The sequence below is a fragment of the Magnolia sinica genome, chromosome 18 (genome assembly GCF_029962835.1).
Source record: "Magnolia sinica isolate HGM2019 chromosome 18, MsV1, whole genome shotgun sequence".
Lineage (NCBI taxonomy): Eukaryota > Viridiplantae > Streptophyta > Magnoliopsida > Magnoliales > Magnoliaceae > Magnolia > Magnolia sinica.
Window position 1 is genome coordinate 59,251,073 of NC_080590.1, and position 14,329 is coordinate 59,265,401.

The window sequence follows — 14,329 nt, forward strand, 5'->3', positions numbered from 1 at the left end:
GCCACTTCAGAGAAAGTTGACATCATTCGATGTCGACTTCTGACAGCCCAGGGTAGGCAGAAGAGTTACGCTGATACAAGGCGGCGACCGCTTGAGTTTGAGGTTAGAGACCATGTGTTTCTTAAGGTCTCTCCTATGAAGGGAGTTCTGCAGTTTGGTAAGAAGGGAAAGCTCTCGCCGAGATTTATTGGTCCATTTCAAGTTCTGGATCGAGTGGGAGTGGTAGCATACCGCCTTGCTTTGCCCACACCTTTTGCGGGCGTGTATAACGTATTTCATGTTTCTATGCTGAAGAAGTACATTCCTGATCCTTCGCATATTATTATTTGGGAGCAGGTGCAGTTGAGTGAGGATGCCACTTATGTATTGCGACCGACGCATATTCTCGACAGGAAGGAGCAGGTATTGCGTAGCAAGGTCATCCCTCTTGTGAAGGTGCTATTGATGCATCATAGTGAGGAGGAGGCTACTTGGGAATCTGAAGCTGAGGTTAGGAAGAGCTACCCTCAGATCCTTGAGCAATATGAGAAGGTATGAATTTCGAGGACGAAATTTTCTTTAAGGGGGGTAAATTGTAATGACCTCAAAAATTTTGTGCCAAGACCCGAGTACCACCTCTATTTTCCTTAGAAGTTGTTTTTGGGGTAATTAGCGCTATACTCGATTGCTTGTGAAATTTGCATCAATCACTTTAAATTGGATCTGCATGACTCAAAACCTATAGAATGGTTAGCGTTATGTTACTCTGAAATCTGGGATCCATCGCTAAATCTAGTTGTTCTTGGGAATTTTTGGAAGTTCTGGATCGGACCTGGACCGTGCGTCGTAAGTCCAATAGCGATGATCTTAGGCTGTGTTGGTCACCTGGTTGGACTTGGCTATCACCTCAAAAATCAAGTCCAGATGATGTTTTGGGTCGATTTGATTGAGTCCGGAGTGAAGAGTGTGAGAACGGTTGAAAATTTAATAAGATTTTATGAAATCTGAGTCGTGTCGCTTGTGCGACGATTTTAAGCTATCTGACCATTGGATTCTGACCCAATTTCACCCTCTGTTCAGGAAAGGTGGTCCAGGCATGTTCTTATGCTTGTGGACCTGATCGAGATTCGGTGATCGTTGAATTGAGTGTGGTTCGCCACGGCTGATCTGAAGATCCGATCGGTACGAAAACTCAGTTGGACCTAAATCCATGGTCAATGAGCTTAAGTCCGACCTTTCATAGTAATAGGCCCATCGGAAGTGCTCCGTTGGATTGTGAGAGGCCGATTTTGGTTATACCCTAAGTATACCTTGGCCCTGGGGTTATTTTCATCAATGTTAGGCCTATTTATAGACCTTAAAACCCTAGCTCTCTTTTTCATACGAATTTCCTAACCCTAGCTAAGAAAGAGAGAGGAAAAGAGAGAGAAAGTGAGAGAGAAGTTGGTGAATCATCTTAGATTCTTTCCTGTTCTTCTTCATCCCTGAACCTTCACTTTTGAATTGTTATTCCGACGATTCTGAGTTCATCCTTGGGTAAGTTAACCTAACCCTAATCTGTGTTAGAGCTACTCATATGCTACATGGTTGAAGTTGTTGTTCCATTACTGTTCTACATTCAATACGAATATCTGTTGTAGTGTAATGTATTTCGGACTATGAATAGTCCAGGAAATCGGTAATCGGCCTTAAGTTCGTGGCTGAGATTGCTTTCGCCACGTAGGACGTGATTAGATGAACCCGAGTCATATTAGAGTTGTCGGCAGTGGTTTGGCCACGCAGAGTGTTTGCGCACTCTATGTCGTTCAACCCAACGTGCGCTCGTGCTAGTCGAGTTCGTCAAGTAACCCGATTGTCCGATGTATGTTCACCATGTATGGACGCTACTGCTTGAATCTAGGGTACCGAACTTACCAATGAAATCCTATTAACCATGGTACCTTGATCCGCTAAGACTCATGAGCCGGACATGGTGGTATAGGACACCGTAATCGAGCTGTCGGCCTACGTTGGGGTGACGAGCCTCCCATAGTGACCAGTGAGCAACCAAACTTGTGAGCCGATTATGGTGGTATATGACACTATATTCGTGCTGTCGGCCTACATTGATTGGTGACGAGTCCTTTGTAGTGACCTCGAGCATACCTGGATACCGCATTGAGGTGACGAGCTTTAGTGTAGTAAAGATGGTATGATAGGCATGCATTGATTGGTGACGAGCCCTTTGCAACGACCTAAAACCATATGATCGTTTGAGATGCCTAGGACTGACGACCCTAGAATGGATCACTGTTTGGATGGTGATATGAGGTAGGTACCTTAGCTTCCCAATCCTGCTGTATGAAAAGGACTAATAACAACTTGGTAATCATGTTCATGCACCGCATTTGCATGTGCTTTGTAGACGTGGCGCACTTTGAGGCGATGTCACGCGTAACGTAAGATGAAGATGCTGAGGGTGTACGCATGAGGGCACGCATCATTCTGCATACATCCTTGCATTAACAAGAGTACTTAGGACCTGTTTAATTGTTCTGCCTTATCATTACTACTTGATTGAACTGATAACATGTTCTTTGCTTTGTTGTTCCACTGAGTTGATCACTCACTCCCACGTTCTGGGGCGGTGTTAAACACCCACCAGACTCTGTCTTAGCTGCAGATGTTGATGAGACCTTTGAGGCAGAGCAGGAGATAGAGGATGATAAGGCTTCTTTCTCTTTCATGCAGTTTTCAGACGGGTTCTAGTGAGCCTTGTTCTGATGCGAGGGATGCTAGGATTTCTTTTGGGAATTAAATGATGTAATTTGATACTTGTCATGTTGATAGCAACACTTACATTACGACCTGGTATGTGTATGTATTTCAGGGATTTGCACATGTACACACATATATTTCTTTAAGTCTTCTGCTTGCTTTCTCTACTTATCCCTGAATTATATCTGCACTTTGACTTAATCTATTCCATGTTTTATGCACTAATACAGACAACATACATCCATCATTCAATATAGTACATAAGTGATGTTTTGGAACTCGGGAGCTGAGTTATGCTCGACCCCCGAATTTCAGGGCGTTACAGTTTTGTAAATGGCTGTTGTATAACTTGTAAAATATTTAGTGGACAGATCTTGCTGTCTAAATGTTCTCTTAAGACATAGGTGGCCTTGGGCCCATCTAAATGATATAACCTTAAAGCCCAAGAGCACCCAACACTAAGAGAAATCATTGGGGAGTGAGAAGCCACAATGGTAGCCTTCCTTAAGCCCATTGGGCAGGCTCATTGCCTACTGGACAGCATGCCTTTTATAGTACCTCAAGTCAAGTGGACCACGCTTAGGGCCTATTTGGTTTTCCATAATACAGGTAAATTGCTGTAAATCACTATAAAAAATTAATTATTACATTCTTTCACCTGTTTGGAAACGAGTGAGTAATTTCACCTGGGAAACCGATCCAAAAATGTTGACTTAAATTCGTGGGCCCCACCATAATGTATATAATATATCCGTGTCGTCCATCTGTTTTATTAGAATATTTTGAGGCTTTATCCAAAAAAATAGGAAGATCTAATGTTCAATTGGCCCACATGAAAGGAAACAATGGACTTAATTTGTCCACTGTTGAAAGTTGATTCTTTTACTGGGCCCACGTTGAGGTTTATTCACCATCTAACCCATTCATAGGGTCACATGGACATGCATAAGTGAAAAATATAAATATAAGCCTAATCTAAAATTTCTAAGGGCCTCAACAAGTTTTTAATGGTAGCATTTAATTCTCATAATTTCGTGTGGTGTGGTCCACTTGACCTTTGGATTTGCCTAATTTTTGGGCTCATGCCTTAAATTCATTTAGCATAATGAATGGGCGGTGTGGATAAGCCACACACATTATGGTGGGCCCCATATTTATTTTACAAATTCCTTGATTTGAGTGCTTAAAAAGTAACTGGTCAAGTCAGCATCGGGAAAGATGAAGGTAGATGAAGGTAATTACCTTAGTAAATAATGATTACTCATTTACAACGTAATTACACAAGAGCTAGAAAACCAAAAAGGCCCTTAGCGAAACCTATTTTACAATGCATAAACTGGATAATTAGGTTTTTTCTTGGTTTGTTGTGTATGTGGCTTGTAGGCCCAATATGATATATGACATGAAAGATGTTAGCATGTTATCCTTTATGTTTGAGATTATGCATTGTTTTTAGTTGGTGAGATGTGTAGGGCCCACTTAGTTGTGGAATTAGATCCACACCATTGAAAGCGTTATGGTTTGACATTTATGCCCTTAGGTTGGCCTATTAGTTCACTAAGTGGGACTCACACTTGACCTATATGACCCCATGTCTTGCATGTAGTTCAAGAAGTCATACTAGGTAGGACGCACTTAGTGATGGGTGAGATGATGATACATGTATGATAACATGATAATGATAATTATGAGTAATTATTTATAGTACTTATGACATTATTTATGTTAATCATGAAGTGAAAATGATCCTCATGCTAATGATATATATATATATATATATATATATATATATATATATATATATATATATATATATATATATGCATGATGACAAAGCATGTTAGTTAACCACCATGCTTGATATCCAAGTGATAATAATACACATATTGATTGTCATGATGATAATGTGGATAAGAAAATCATATTTTACTTGATGCATGGATAATGATAAATAAATGATGTTGGTGGACGTAAGGATAACCATATGCATGATAGGCAACTAATGCCTAGGGCATGTGTAATGACAGTATTGGACAATGGCCATGATATTGATGATGCATGTGAATCTTTATATGTTATCTACTCTGTGCACATGATTGCATGATACATGTTATGAGGATAAATTTAATGTTGAATGATGTTTATGATAATGATGATACATGTTAGAACTTGTGTACCACCATAACCTATTCACCTTATGTATGTGTGTGTTATAGGAGCCCTGGGGGCCATTTGTTAAGTATTCACACTAGGTGCACACTTAAATATATGGACCCTCACGTCACATTGGCTATTCTTGTGTTTAAGCCAGTTATTATTTATATCTGATAGTCATGTTAGTGTACCTAGTCTAGTAGGACACACTGAGAATATACTTAGTATAGCATCATGATACATGCTCATGCGTATCATTTGCATGCTTGTTATGAGGAGTGATTGATCATAACATGTGCCATTGGGCTAGTTGTTTTTGGGACTCCATGAGAGACGAAGTTGCCCCACATGAGTGCGTTGTACGTGTATGATTACTACATGACTGGATAGTGTGACTCATACATCTCGCATTTGTGTGACATGATTACTGTATGCCCTAGCGACATCAGAGCCATGGCCTCTATAGGTATATCGTGGTTGGCAGGATTGGACACCGAAAATACTTATTAAAGCACGGGGCCATAGATGTCCCAGGGTGAAAGTCCCCAAACCCTTATGGTACCATGAAGGATGCTCCAATGTCTAGACAGAGTAGATATATGAGCGAATGAGGGTCGAATACTAGTAGGTCGCGTATCTCACTGTGTCGTGGTCGGTTGGAAGGGGGTGTGGCCTTACCCGCCCGAGGGTAGGGGGCAAAGCTAAGCTGAATCTGATCAGCTCGTAAATGGGTCCGCTATCGACGTGTCGGATAGATATTGGTAGACTATTAGTCAGGCAGATAGTGAGGTCTCTTCCGCTTGCATGGTTGTGCGTCCAGTGTGGGGCGGCAATCTGGTGTATAGTGTACTAGACCCCGGTGATTTCCAGAGAGGAACTGTATTGATATGTGGACTTATTGAGCAGGAGTTGTGTGCTCAGGATTTGACTCATTCATTCACTATCCACTCGGGCTGGTGGTGCTCAACCAAATCATTATGCGTACCTTCGCAATGGATACGATTTTGGTTAGGCGTGCGACCAGCCTGAGATCAGGAGTTTATCACATTGAGTCTAGCTATCCAAATTTAGGTAATGGACTGGTTTGGATAGAAGTTTCTTGTGTGAACCCCACAGCTTGCGATACACGTACTATCATCCCAACTACACACTTTAGTTTTCTCAAATCTTTTGCATCGCATACTGCATTACATCCTTTTCATATAACATATTGTGATGCCCTGTCACTGTGGTCACATGTGGGTGGAACACGTGGGTAGACGCTGATGTGGGCGGGACCTAGCGGGCTTGGGTGAGCTACCAGTGATTGGCAGGCTACTGTGCACACAGTGAAGGCAGAACCTTGTCCTACATATTCGTGGATTCGTCAAGATTTACATATTGCATTGCATCCTCAGCATAGGACATTTGGTTTATTATGTCCTTGTACTCGAACGATTACACGTCAGCCTTGCCATTGTCTTTCCATCATATGTCATATAGTAGAAAATGAAATTTAATTATCTTGTTAATGACGATTGGCTATTCTAATGGTTCATAGTCGCTTGTTGAATGACATGCCTATTATTAACGTCATGTTCATGACAACCTGTATAGTTATACGACATGCTTAATTGATAACCTACTCACCTATGACAACATGATTGGTTGATAACATGCCTATGGTTATTTTGGATGTCTTTATGGGAGCACCCGCCTGATATGACATGTTTTACTCCTGGCACGCAATGGACTCACAAGCTGTGGTTTGCTCACATGCATGACTTACACTTTTTCATGATGCATACAAGAGTTGTTGGAGTTTGTTATTGTTTCCTTCGTTATTGTTGAGCTGGTGCACCATATTATGTGTGACATGTCGAACAGGTTCGTCTCTTCAATATGCGTTGATACCATGTACAAAAATGTGTAACTGCCTAAACAGATTAACTGTTCAAAAAAATTCACACTGAAAATCCTCCTTTTAGGACCCCGAATCGGATCCCGAATCGGAATCTGGCATATGGGTGTCAGAAGCCGAGAATGGGAGACTACGGAGGCTGTCAGCGCCGGATTCGGCGATCGAAAATTTTGTGAGCTTGGTTTCCGAGTTTAGGGCGTAACAATATCAAAAGCTTAGATGGGTCACATCACTCGATTTGAATGACTAAATGATGATATTAGATGATCCATCAGTCAAATTTGATGTTTTAAGTCATGATATTGACTTTGCATGGTTCAATTCTAAAACTAACAAGTCCAATGAAGTTTAGTCAAGTTTGGATTTCTAAAAATAGGGTTTCATTTATAGATTTCACTATTTTTGTGTTTAAATGGAGTGTGTGCATATGCATCATGCAAGGTGGGGTCCATAATAGTGATTTTGATCAATATACGCCATCGATCTATTTTAATATCTCATGCTAAGATATTAGTCTAAAAATAAGGTAGGTTCAATTGCTCAAGTGGTTCGTATAACTTTTTTTTTTTTCATGATTCTATCATTAATTCATGAGAGTTTAATGGTTGGATCAACCCTAGTTTGATAATCAGGGCTTCTTGAGATTTTCCAAAATGATTTAGGTTAGGCTTTTCCCATTGATTAAAACCCAAATAGTTTATACATATGTCTATAAGATGATTAAATGTAGTCATTATTTTTTCTAATCTCGTGGCATAATTAACAATCGTTTTATTGTTCACAACCCCAAGTGTAGGGTCGCAATGTAGTAATAATCTCGGTGAGACCAAGGTCGAATCCACAGGGACTAAATTTGTATGTATTCTGAAAATAACTAGAACTAGAACTAGAAGAAGTTCTAAATCTAAATATGGAATAAAAGAGGGTAATTATGGTTGATGTTGATTAAAACTATCAATTGAAAGGTGGGAACTAGGGTGCCAAGGATCCACTTGTAGCTATCAGGATGCTACCTCACTTTGATTTAAGAGACACAATTGGAATTGGAGTCCTATCCTATCTAATTGGAAGATAAAGCAATTAAATTAAATCTCTGAACTTTTCATTGACCTAGCCACACATGAAGGAGTATTGTAGTGATTGGAAGAGATTCCATCATCCTACCATGCCCAGGAGACGATGGTGAACAACAGGATTTACCAATTTCACAATCTCAAAATAGGAAAAGAAGATATTCAAAGCCATCACAACATCTATTGTAATTTGAGTCACAATAAATCACAGAAGATTGAAAATATTCCTTAAATTCAAACTAGAAATCAATGAGGTTGAAGAAAAACAAGAATCAAAGCAAGAAAATCATCCCAACATGTTATAAATTTCACCTCTTAGCCATAGCTAAGAGGTTTAGCCAACCATAGACATGATTGGATATAAAACCCTAAAAGAAAGCATTAAAAATAGAAAAGGAAAAAAGAAAAACTTTTGGGAGGCTACTCCACCCTTTGGCTCTGCTCCTTATAACCTAATTCATGTTTAGAACTCCTCAAAAAATCCATATTTATAGCCTTTGTCCAACCGTCTTTGAAAACTGCCTCAGATTTATGCACTCTGCGAAACGCCTTTAATGTCATCAAACGTAACTTGAATCTGGAAGTCGCGCCTTTTCACAGTGTAACTCTTCATGTCATCGAACACACCTTCGATGTCATCAAACTGCCTTCGATGTCATCGAAGGGTGTTCGATCAATTAAGAATGTGTTCGGAGTTTTCTAGCGAGTTGCTCCAGAAATCCGCAAAAATCTCGATGTCATGGAGCAGGTCTTCGAGCAATCAAACAAGGCTTCGACGTCATCGAGAACTACATCCAATTTCTCTCGCAATAAAACTTGATTTTCTGTGATTCTTCAATGTCATCGACTTGTGGTCAATGTCATCGAACGCTGGCTTCGACGTCATTGACCGATGGTCGATGACATAGACAGTGAAGTTCAAAATTTGTGAATTTCTGCACTTTGCTCTTTCGACTTCTTTCTTTCTCCACTTGGTTTCCTTGAATCTCGGGGTCTTTAAATGTTCAATCTTGATCTCTTAAGATCCATCCCTTGCCTTGGTGATTCTTGAGCATCAAATTCATGCTTTTAACATTCTTTTCAATCCAAGCTCTTAAACTTACCTCGCAATACAAACATGTATAAAATATACTTATTAAGCATTATCATATTCGTAAAACTAAGATATAAATAGGGAGAAATATGCAATATTTGACACTCAACATCTACTAATTTAAGCCCCAAAATTGATAAAGGACGGTTCATTCTACCTAATAGGGTGTCATGCTAAGTGTTGTCTAGGTTGGGATTTTAGAAAGGGGTCTTGCGAACAGATTATCCAATTTTTAATACGAACGATGATGTGATGGTCCCTCTTGAAAATTGACAGATGGATGGTTGGATCTATGGACAAATATTACTCTCAACCATTAAATCAAGCTAGAATGAAGGTGAGCATTCAAATAAGCTAGGTTTGTATTTATACTAGGCTAGGTCTTCATAGTAACACCCGAATACTGAAAAGTACGGGGTGTTACAATCTACCCTCCGTAAAGAGAATTGTCCCCAAAATTCAACAGTTTTTACCGTGAATAGGAATGACGATAATCTAATTTGTAGTGTTTCTAAGCACTCACTATTTTCTAATAAAGTTTGTTTATATGTACCAATGTATATGACTGAATATCAAAACTAGGGTTGTTATAATCTACCCCCTTTAAAAAAGAATCTCACCCTTAAGAATCGATAATGCACATCCCAATTATTAACATTACAAGTAGCAAGGTTATCCTAATGGTGTACCTTATCTTGAATTTGTTCAAATGTGTAATTTCGACCTAAATTCATAGCAAGCTACATCTAATTTTGTCACAACCTTTGTATCTTTAACCTAAATGATTGCCTAGGTTCCACTAATGGCTAGAAATCTTTTCAATATCTACAAAAACTAGGGATTTATTTAAATTCACACAATCATGACAATTTTCTACTATATCTACTAAGATCAAGAGTTTATTCTCATGACTAATTTAACATAAAGAAGAATTTTATTAGTATTATTATATCTTTTTTAATTCACAATAATAGTTCCACATCATCTTAAGAAAGAATATTTTATGTTTTCAGTGTTTAAGTTAACACGAACGACCAATTATAGTGAGTATGAGCTTGATATAATGATCTTCTGCTTGATCAGGGTAGTGAGTTCCTTGGTATCCCTTCCTAATCCAGGTATATATCGATCTTCTATTAAATCAGGGCATTAAGATCATTGGGATTTGCTAGGATTTAAAATTTGGATCCAACTGCGTACACTTCACTCAATCATGATTCCATGAATCTGTGATCCTAATTATTTTATACTTGTTAAGGGTTAACTATTGCATATCAGACCTAGTTATTACCTGGATTTACAAACAAGATACTGTTTAACAGCCCGATTTACTTGTGTTTTTGTTGCAAGGTGACTTTAAGAGCCTGGACTGAAAAAGGGTGCTAAATGCATGGATTGACGCTCTGAATTCACCAAAGCATGAGACAGACCCCAGGGACCAAGATCGATGAATTTACATGCCAGAGATCTGCGAAAATCAAGAAACTGAAGCTCAAGTGGCCCGAAATTGGTCCATAATGCAAGATCATAGGGTTCCCGCCATCTGTTCGGCTTGAAACTTCATGCATGGCCTGAGGACCATAAATTAACCATACACGTTGAATTTCAACCATTAGATCCCTATGGAAGTGGCTCAATGGACAGATCAGCCCATAAAATCTTGATTTGGGGCCCGTATGATATCAAGATATACTTCAAATTCGGTTTTGACTACTTAAATTGGGTGATAAAACGATTGAATGGAGCGAATTTCTTAAATACATCACCTTCAGACCCACACAGGCGATGTGTGTGCATAACATATACACTCCAGCCACGCACCAGTTTTCCAAAGGTCGGTCAGCGAGCGCTGACCGACTATTGTCAAACAAAGTTCAAGACGCAACAGCGTCTTTGCATGGTTTCACTGGTTGATCATTGCGGGCCCCACTCATCATCCGTTTAGATGATCTGAACCGTTAAATTGTCTCAGGAGACGGCTAAGAACAACGCCTAAGTTTCCTTTTACCACCGTGCAAGCGTATGCACGTTCCCAGCCGTTAAACGCAGGATGGATGACGGAGGACAAGATCTTGTGGGCCACACCAATTTCACTCCAAAACCACCATTCTCGAATGAGTTTTCAAGGTGAACACAATGATCGGACTAGATTTTCTTTCTGGCACCGATCCTGGGCCCCACCAACGTCACAGCAAGAAACATTCGTAGCTCTGTTTCGCAAACAGAGCCTGCGGACGAATCTTGTGGGCCTCTACCATGCTTCATCGGTCTGATCTGGACTATCCATCAGAAGCCCACGCTCCCTATCATCCTAGCCTAGATGATGAAATTTCAAGAAACAACGAAGATCAGTTTTCAACCGTCTAAACAGAGGACGAATGGTGCAACAAAAATTTATGTGGGCCACACCAAAACAGAAGAAAAATGGTCATGTCCGACCATTTTTCCATGCTTATCTCAGTAAACGGAATGGATTTCTCAAAAACATAAAGGAGTGGGGCCCACCGACAGCCAGCGCAAGAAGCGCTGGCTCTGTTTCGCAGTCCGAAAAAATCGGACGCTGCGTGCCACTATGGGCCATTCCGTGATCATAATAATGGTCAGATTCGTGATCCAAACCATTCACATGATGGAAAAGGGGGTCTAGACCACACCCAAGAAGTCGGACCGCATCGATGGACGGTTAAGAACTCCAAAACGTGCGTCCAACGCAAGGCTTCTTGAAGTTCTCTTGCGCACGCGGCTATTGCTGCGGAAGCTTTTCACGCACGCCGAATCCAGCCTCTCCACGGACTCCTGCTGCTGTTATAAAAGGAAAGGAGAGAGACAGACGGAAGGAAAATTTTTGGCAGGGATCCACGTCAGGGAGAGAGGAAGAGAAACAGAGAAGTGTTTTGTTTAGAAGTTTTTTTTATTATGTTTTTATTTTTTTATTTTATTTTTGAGAGATTAGACTAATCATGTCTTTTCTAAGCTAACCCTCTTAGCTAGGGTTAAGAGGTGAAGCTTGTAGTCTGATGGGAGAGACTTTGCTTGTGCCTCTTGTTTAGACTGACTGATGTTGATTTTAGTTCAATTAAAAGGAATACTTTCAGTTTTTTATGGTTTATTGTGACTGAAATTACAATAGATCTGCGATGGCTTTGGGTATTTCTTCCTCCTTTTGATGTTTATGACGTCAGGAAGCCCTGTTGTTCACCATCGTCTCATGGGCATGGTCGGATGACGGTACCCTTCCTAACCTTCATGCATTATTGATTGGTTGGTAATTAGTTTAATTCTATTGTTTCCTTTGTCTCCTGGGCATGGTTTGGTGATGGAATCCATTCTAATTCTTATACCTTTCATCTCGTGAAAACTAGATCAAGTAAATTCAGTTTAATTTCCATGATTCTTAATGCAGGCATAAGATCTCCCTGATCTCTACAAGTGGATCCTCTGAATCCCTAGTTTCCTTCCTCTGAATTCCTTAAGTTTCAGATTAGTATTTCACTATTATTACTCAAAAATCATTCGATTTAGATTTCATCTAATCTAATTCTCGTTCTACTTAGTTTCAGATAACGTACAGGTATCAGTCCCTTGGGATTCGACCTCGGTCTCACTGAGTTTATTACTACATCACAACCCTATACTTGGGGAGTGAACAAGTTTTTGGCGCCGTTGCCGGGGATTAACGGTTATGATTCTTTGAAATTAATTAGTTTTAGAATTAGTTTGAGATTAGGATTTTACTAACTTTAGTTTTAGATTTTTATTTCTATTTGATTTTTAGAACAAACTTGTTTCCTGTTTTGTAGGATCCTGACATAAACTTCTAAATTGGTAATCTTTTTCTAATTCCTCTACTTTTTCTATTTTTAGAATTAGGATTTGAGTTTTAGAAATTTTCTAATTCTAGTATTTTTCTATTTTTAGAAACTAACTTTCTATTTTTATTAACTTTCTAATTCTAACTCTTTTAGAATCTAACTTTGTTTCCTAATTTATTTTTAGAAATTTTCTACTTGTAGAATTTTTGTTTAGAAACTAACTTTCCTATTTTGTAGGCTTTTAAGATAGAAATTTCTAATTCGGTAAGCTCTTTATGTACTTTCTATTTTTCAGATCTCTTTTAGTAACTTACTTTCTAGTTTAGGACTTTCCTAATTTATTTTAGAAATTTCCACTTTCTTTCAGGAATTTCTTCTTTTAGAAACTAGTTGACTTCTATCCTTCTTTTTAAGGATTTTCTAATTCTAGACCTTCTCTTTAGAAACTGACTTGTTTGTTTTCTTTTGCAGGTCTTTAACTTAGGGACTCCAATTTGGTAACTTCTTTCCAACCCTCTCTTTCTTTCTAGATTTTCTTTTCCTTTCTTAGGATTAGGTTTCGAATTTGATTGAGGGCTACGAGTGTTTCATGCCCAAGTGGGCCCGTAATAACACTCGACGTCTCTTGACTGAAGGAGGATTGGTTGAGGGGTTAACTATCTATCGCAGGACTAAACACTACTCGAAATCCCTTGACTTAATTGAAGTGATGGCTGAGAACCAACCTCTTCTACCTCAACCCAGGGTGAAGGACATTCAGGATGAGAATGAGGTGCATCAAACACCCCCGCCTCATACTTTACGGGATTATTTACAACCAGCGGGGCTGAGTACGCCCTCATGCATGATTTTTCCTGAAAATACAGGACATATGGACATCAAGCCAGGGGTTATTCAACTCCTTCCTAAGTTCCATGGGCTTGAATCTGAAGAACCATATCTACATTTGAAAGAGTTTGATGAGATCATAGCCACTTTATATTTTCAAAATGTATCTGAGGACACAGTCAGGCTGAAACTATTTCCTTTTTCCTTAAAGGAGAAGGCTAAGACGTGGTTACATTCACTGCGTCCTAGATCCATTGGCACATGGAATGATATACAAAGGGAATTTATAAAGAAATTTTTTCCACATCATAAAACGATTACCCTTAGAAAAGCAATCATGAACTTCACCCAAAAGGAGGATGAAACATTTTACCAATGTTGGGAAAGGTTCAAGGATTTGGTCAGTTCATGCCCATAACACGGCTTTGAAATGTGGCGCATCACAAATTTTTTCTACGATGGACTGACATCTTCCATGTGCCAAATGGTCGAGACAATGTGTAATGGAGAATTCATTAATAAAAATGTTGACGAGGTATGGGATTACCTCGATAGTCTTGCTAAAAAAACACAATCATGGGACTATTACCCAAAATCGAACACCACGTCTAGGCTAACTCAATTAAAGGAGAAAGGTGAATTGTATTTCTTGAAAAAAGAGGATGATCTCAAGTATAAAGTGACTACGCTCATAAGAAAAGTTGAGGCCATGGAAGGAAAGAAGGATAAGGTT

At 39.3% G+C, this 14,329-nt stretch overlaps 1 non-coding gene across 1 annotated transcript; it reads right to left on the bottom strand.

The window, feature by feature from the left end:
* Nucleotides 1–13,915: 13,915 nt before the first annotated feature.
* Nucleotides 13,916–14,022, bottom strand: LOC131234168 (small nucleolar RNA R71). The gene has a single exon (XR_009165576.1). It is a non-coding gene; the product is annotated as a small nucleolar RNA R71 (small nucleolar RNA).
* Between the last annotated feature and the right edge of the window lie 307 nt (nucleotides 14,023–14,329).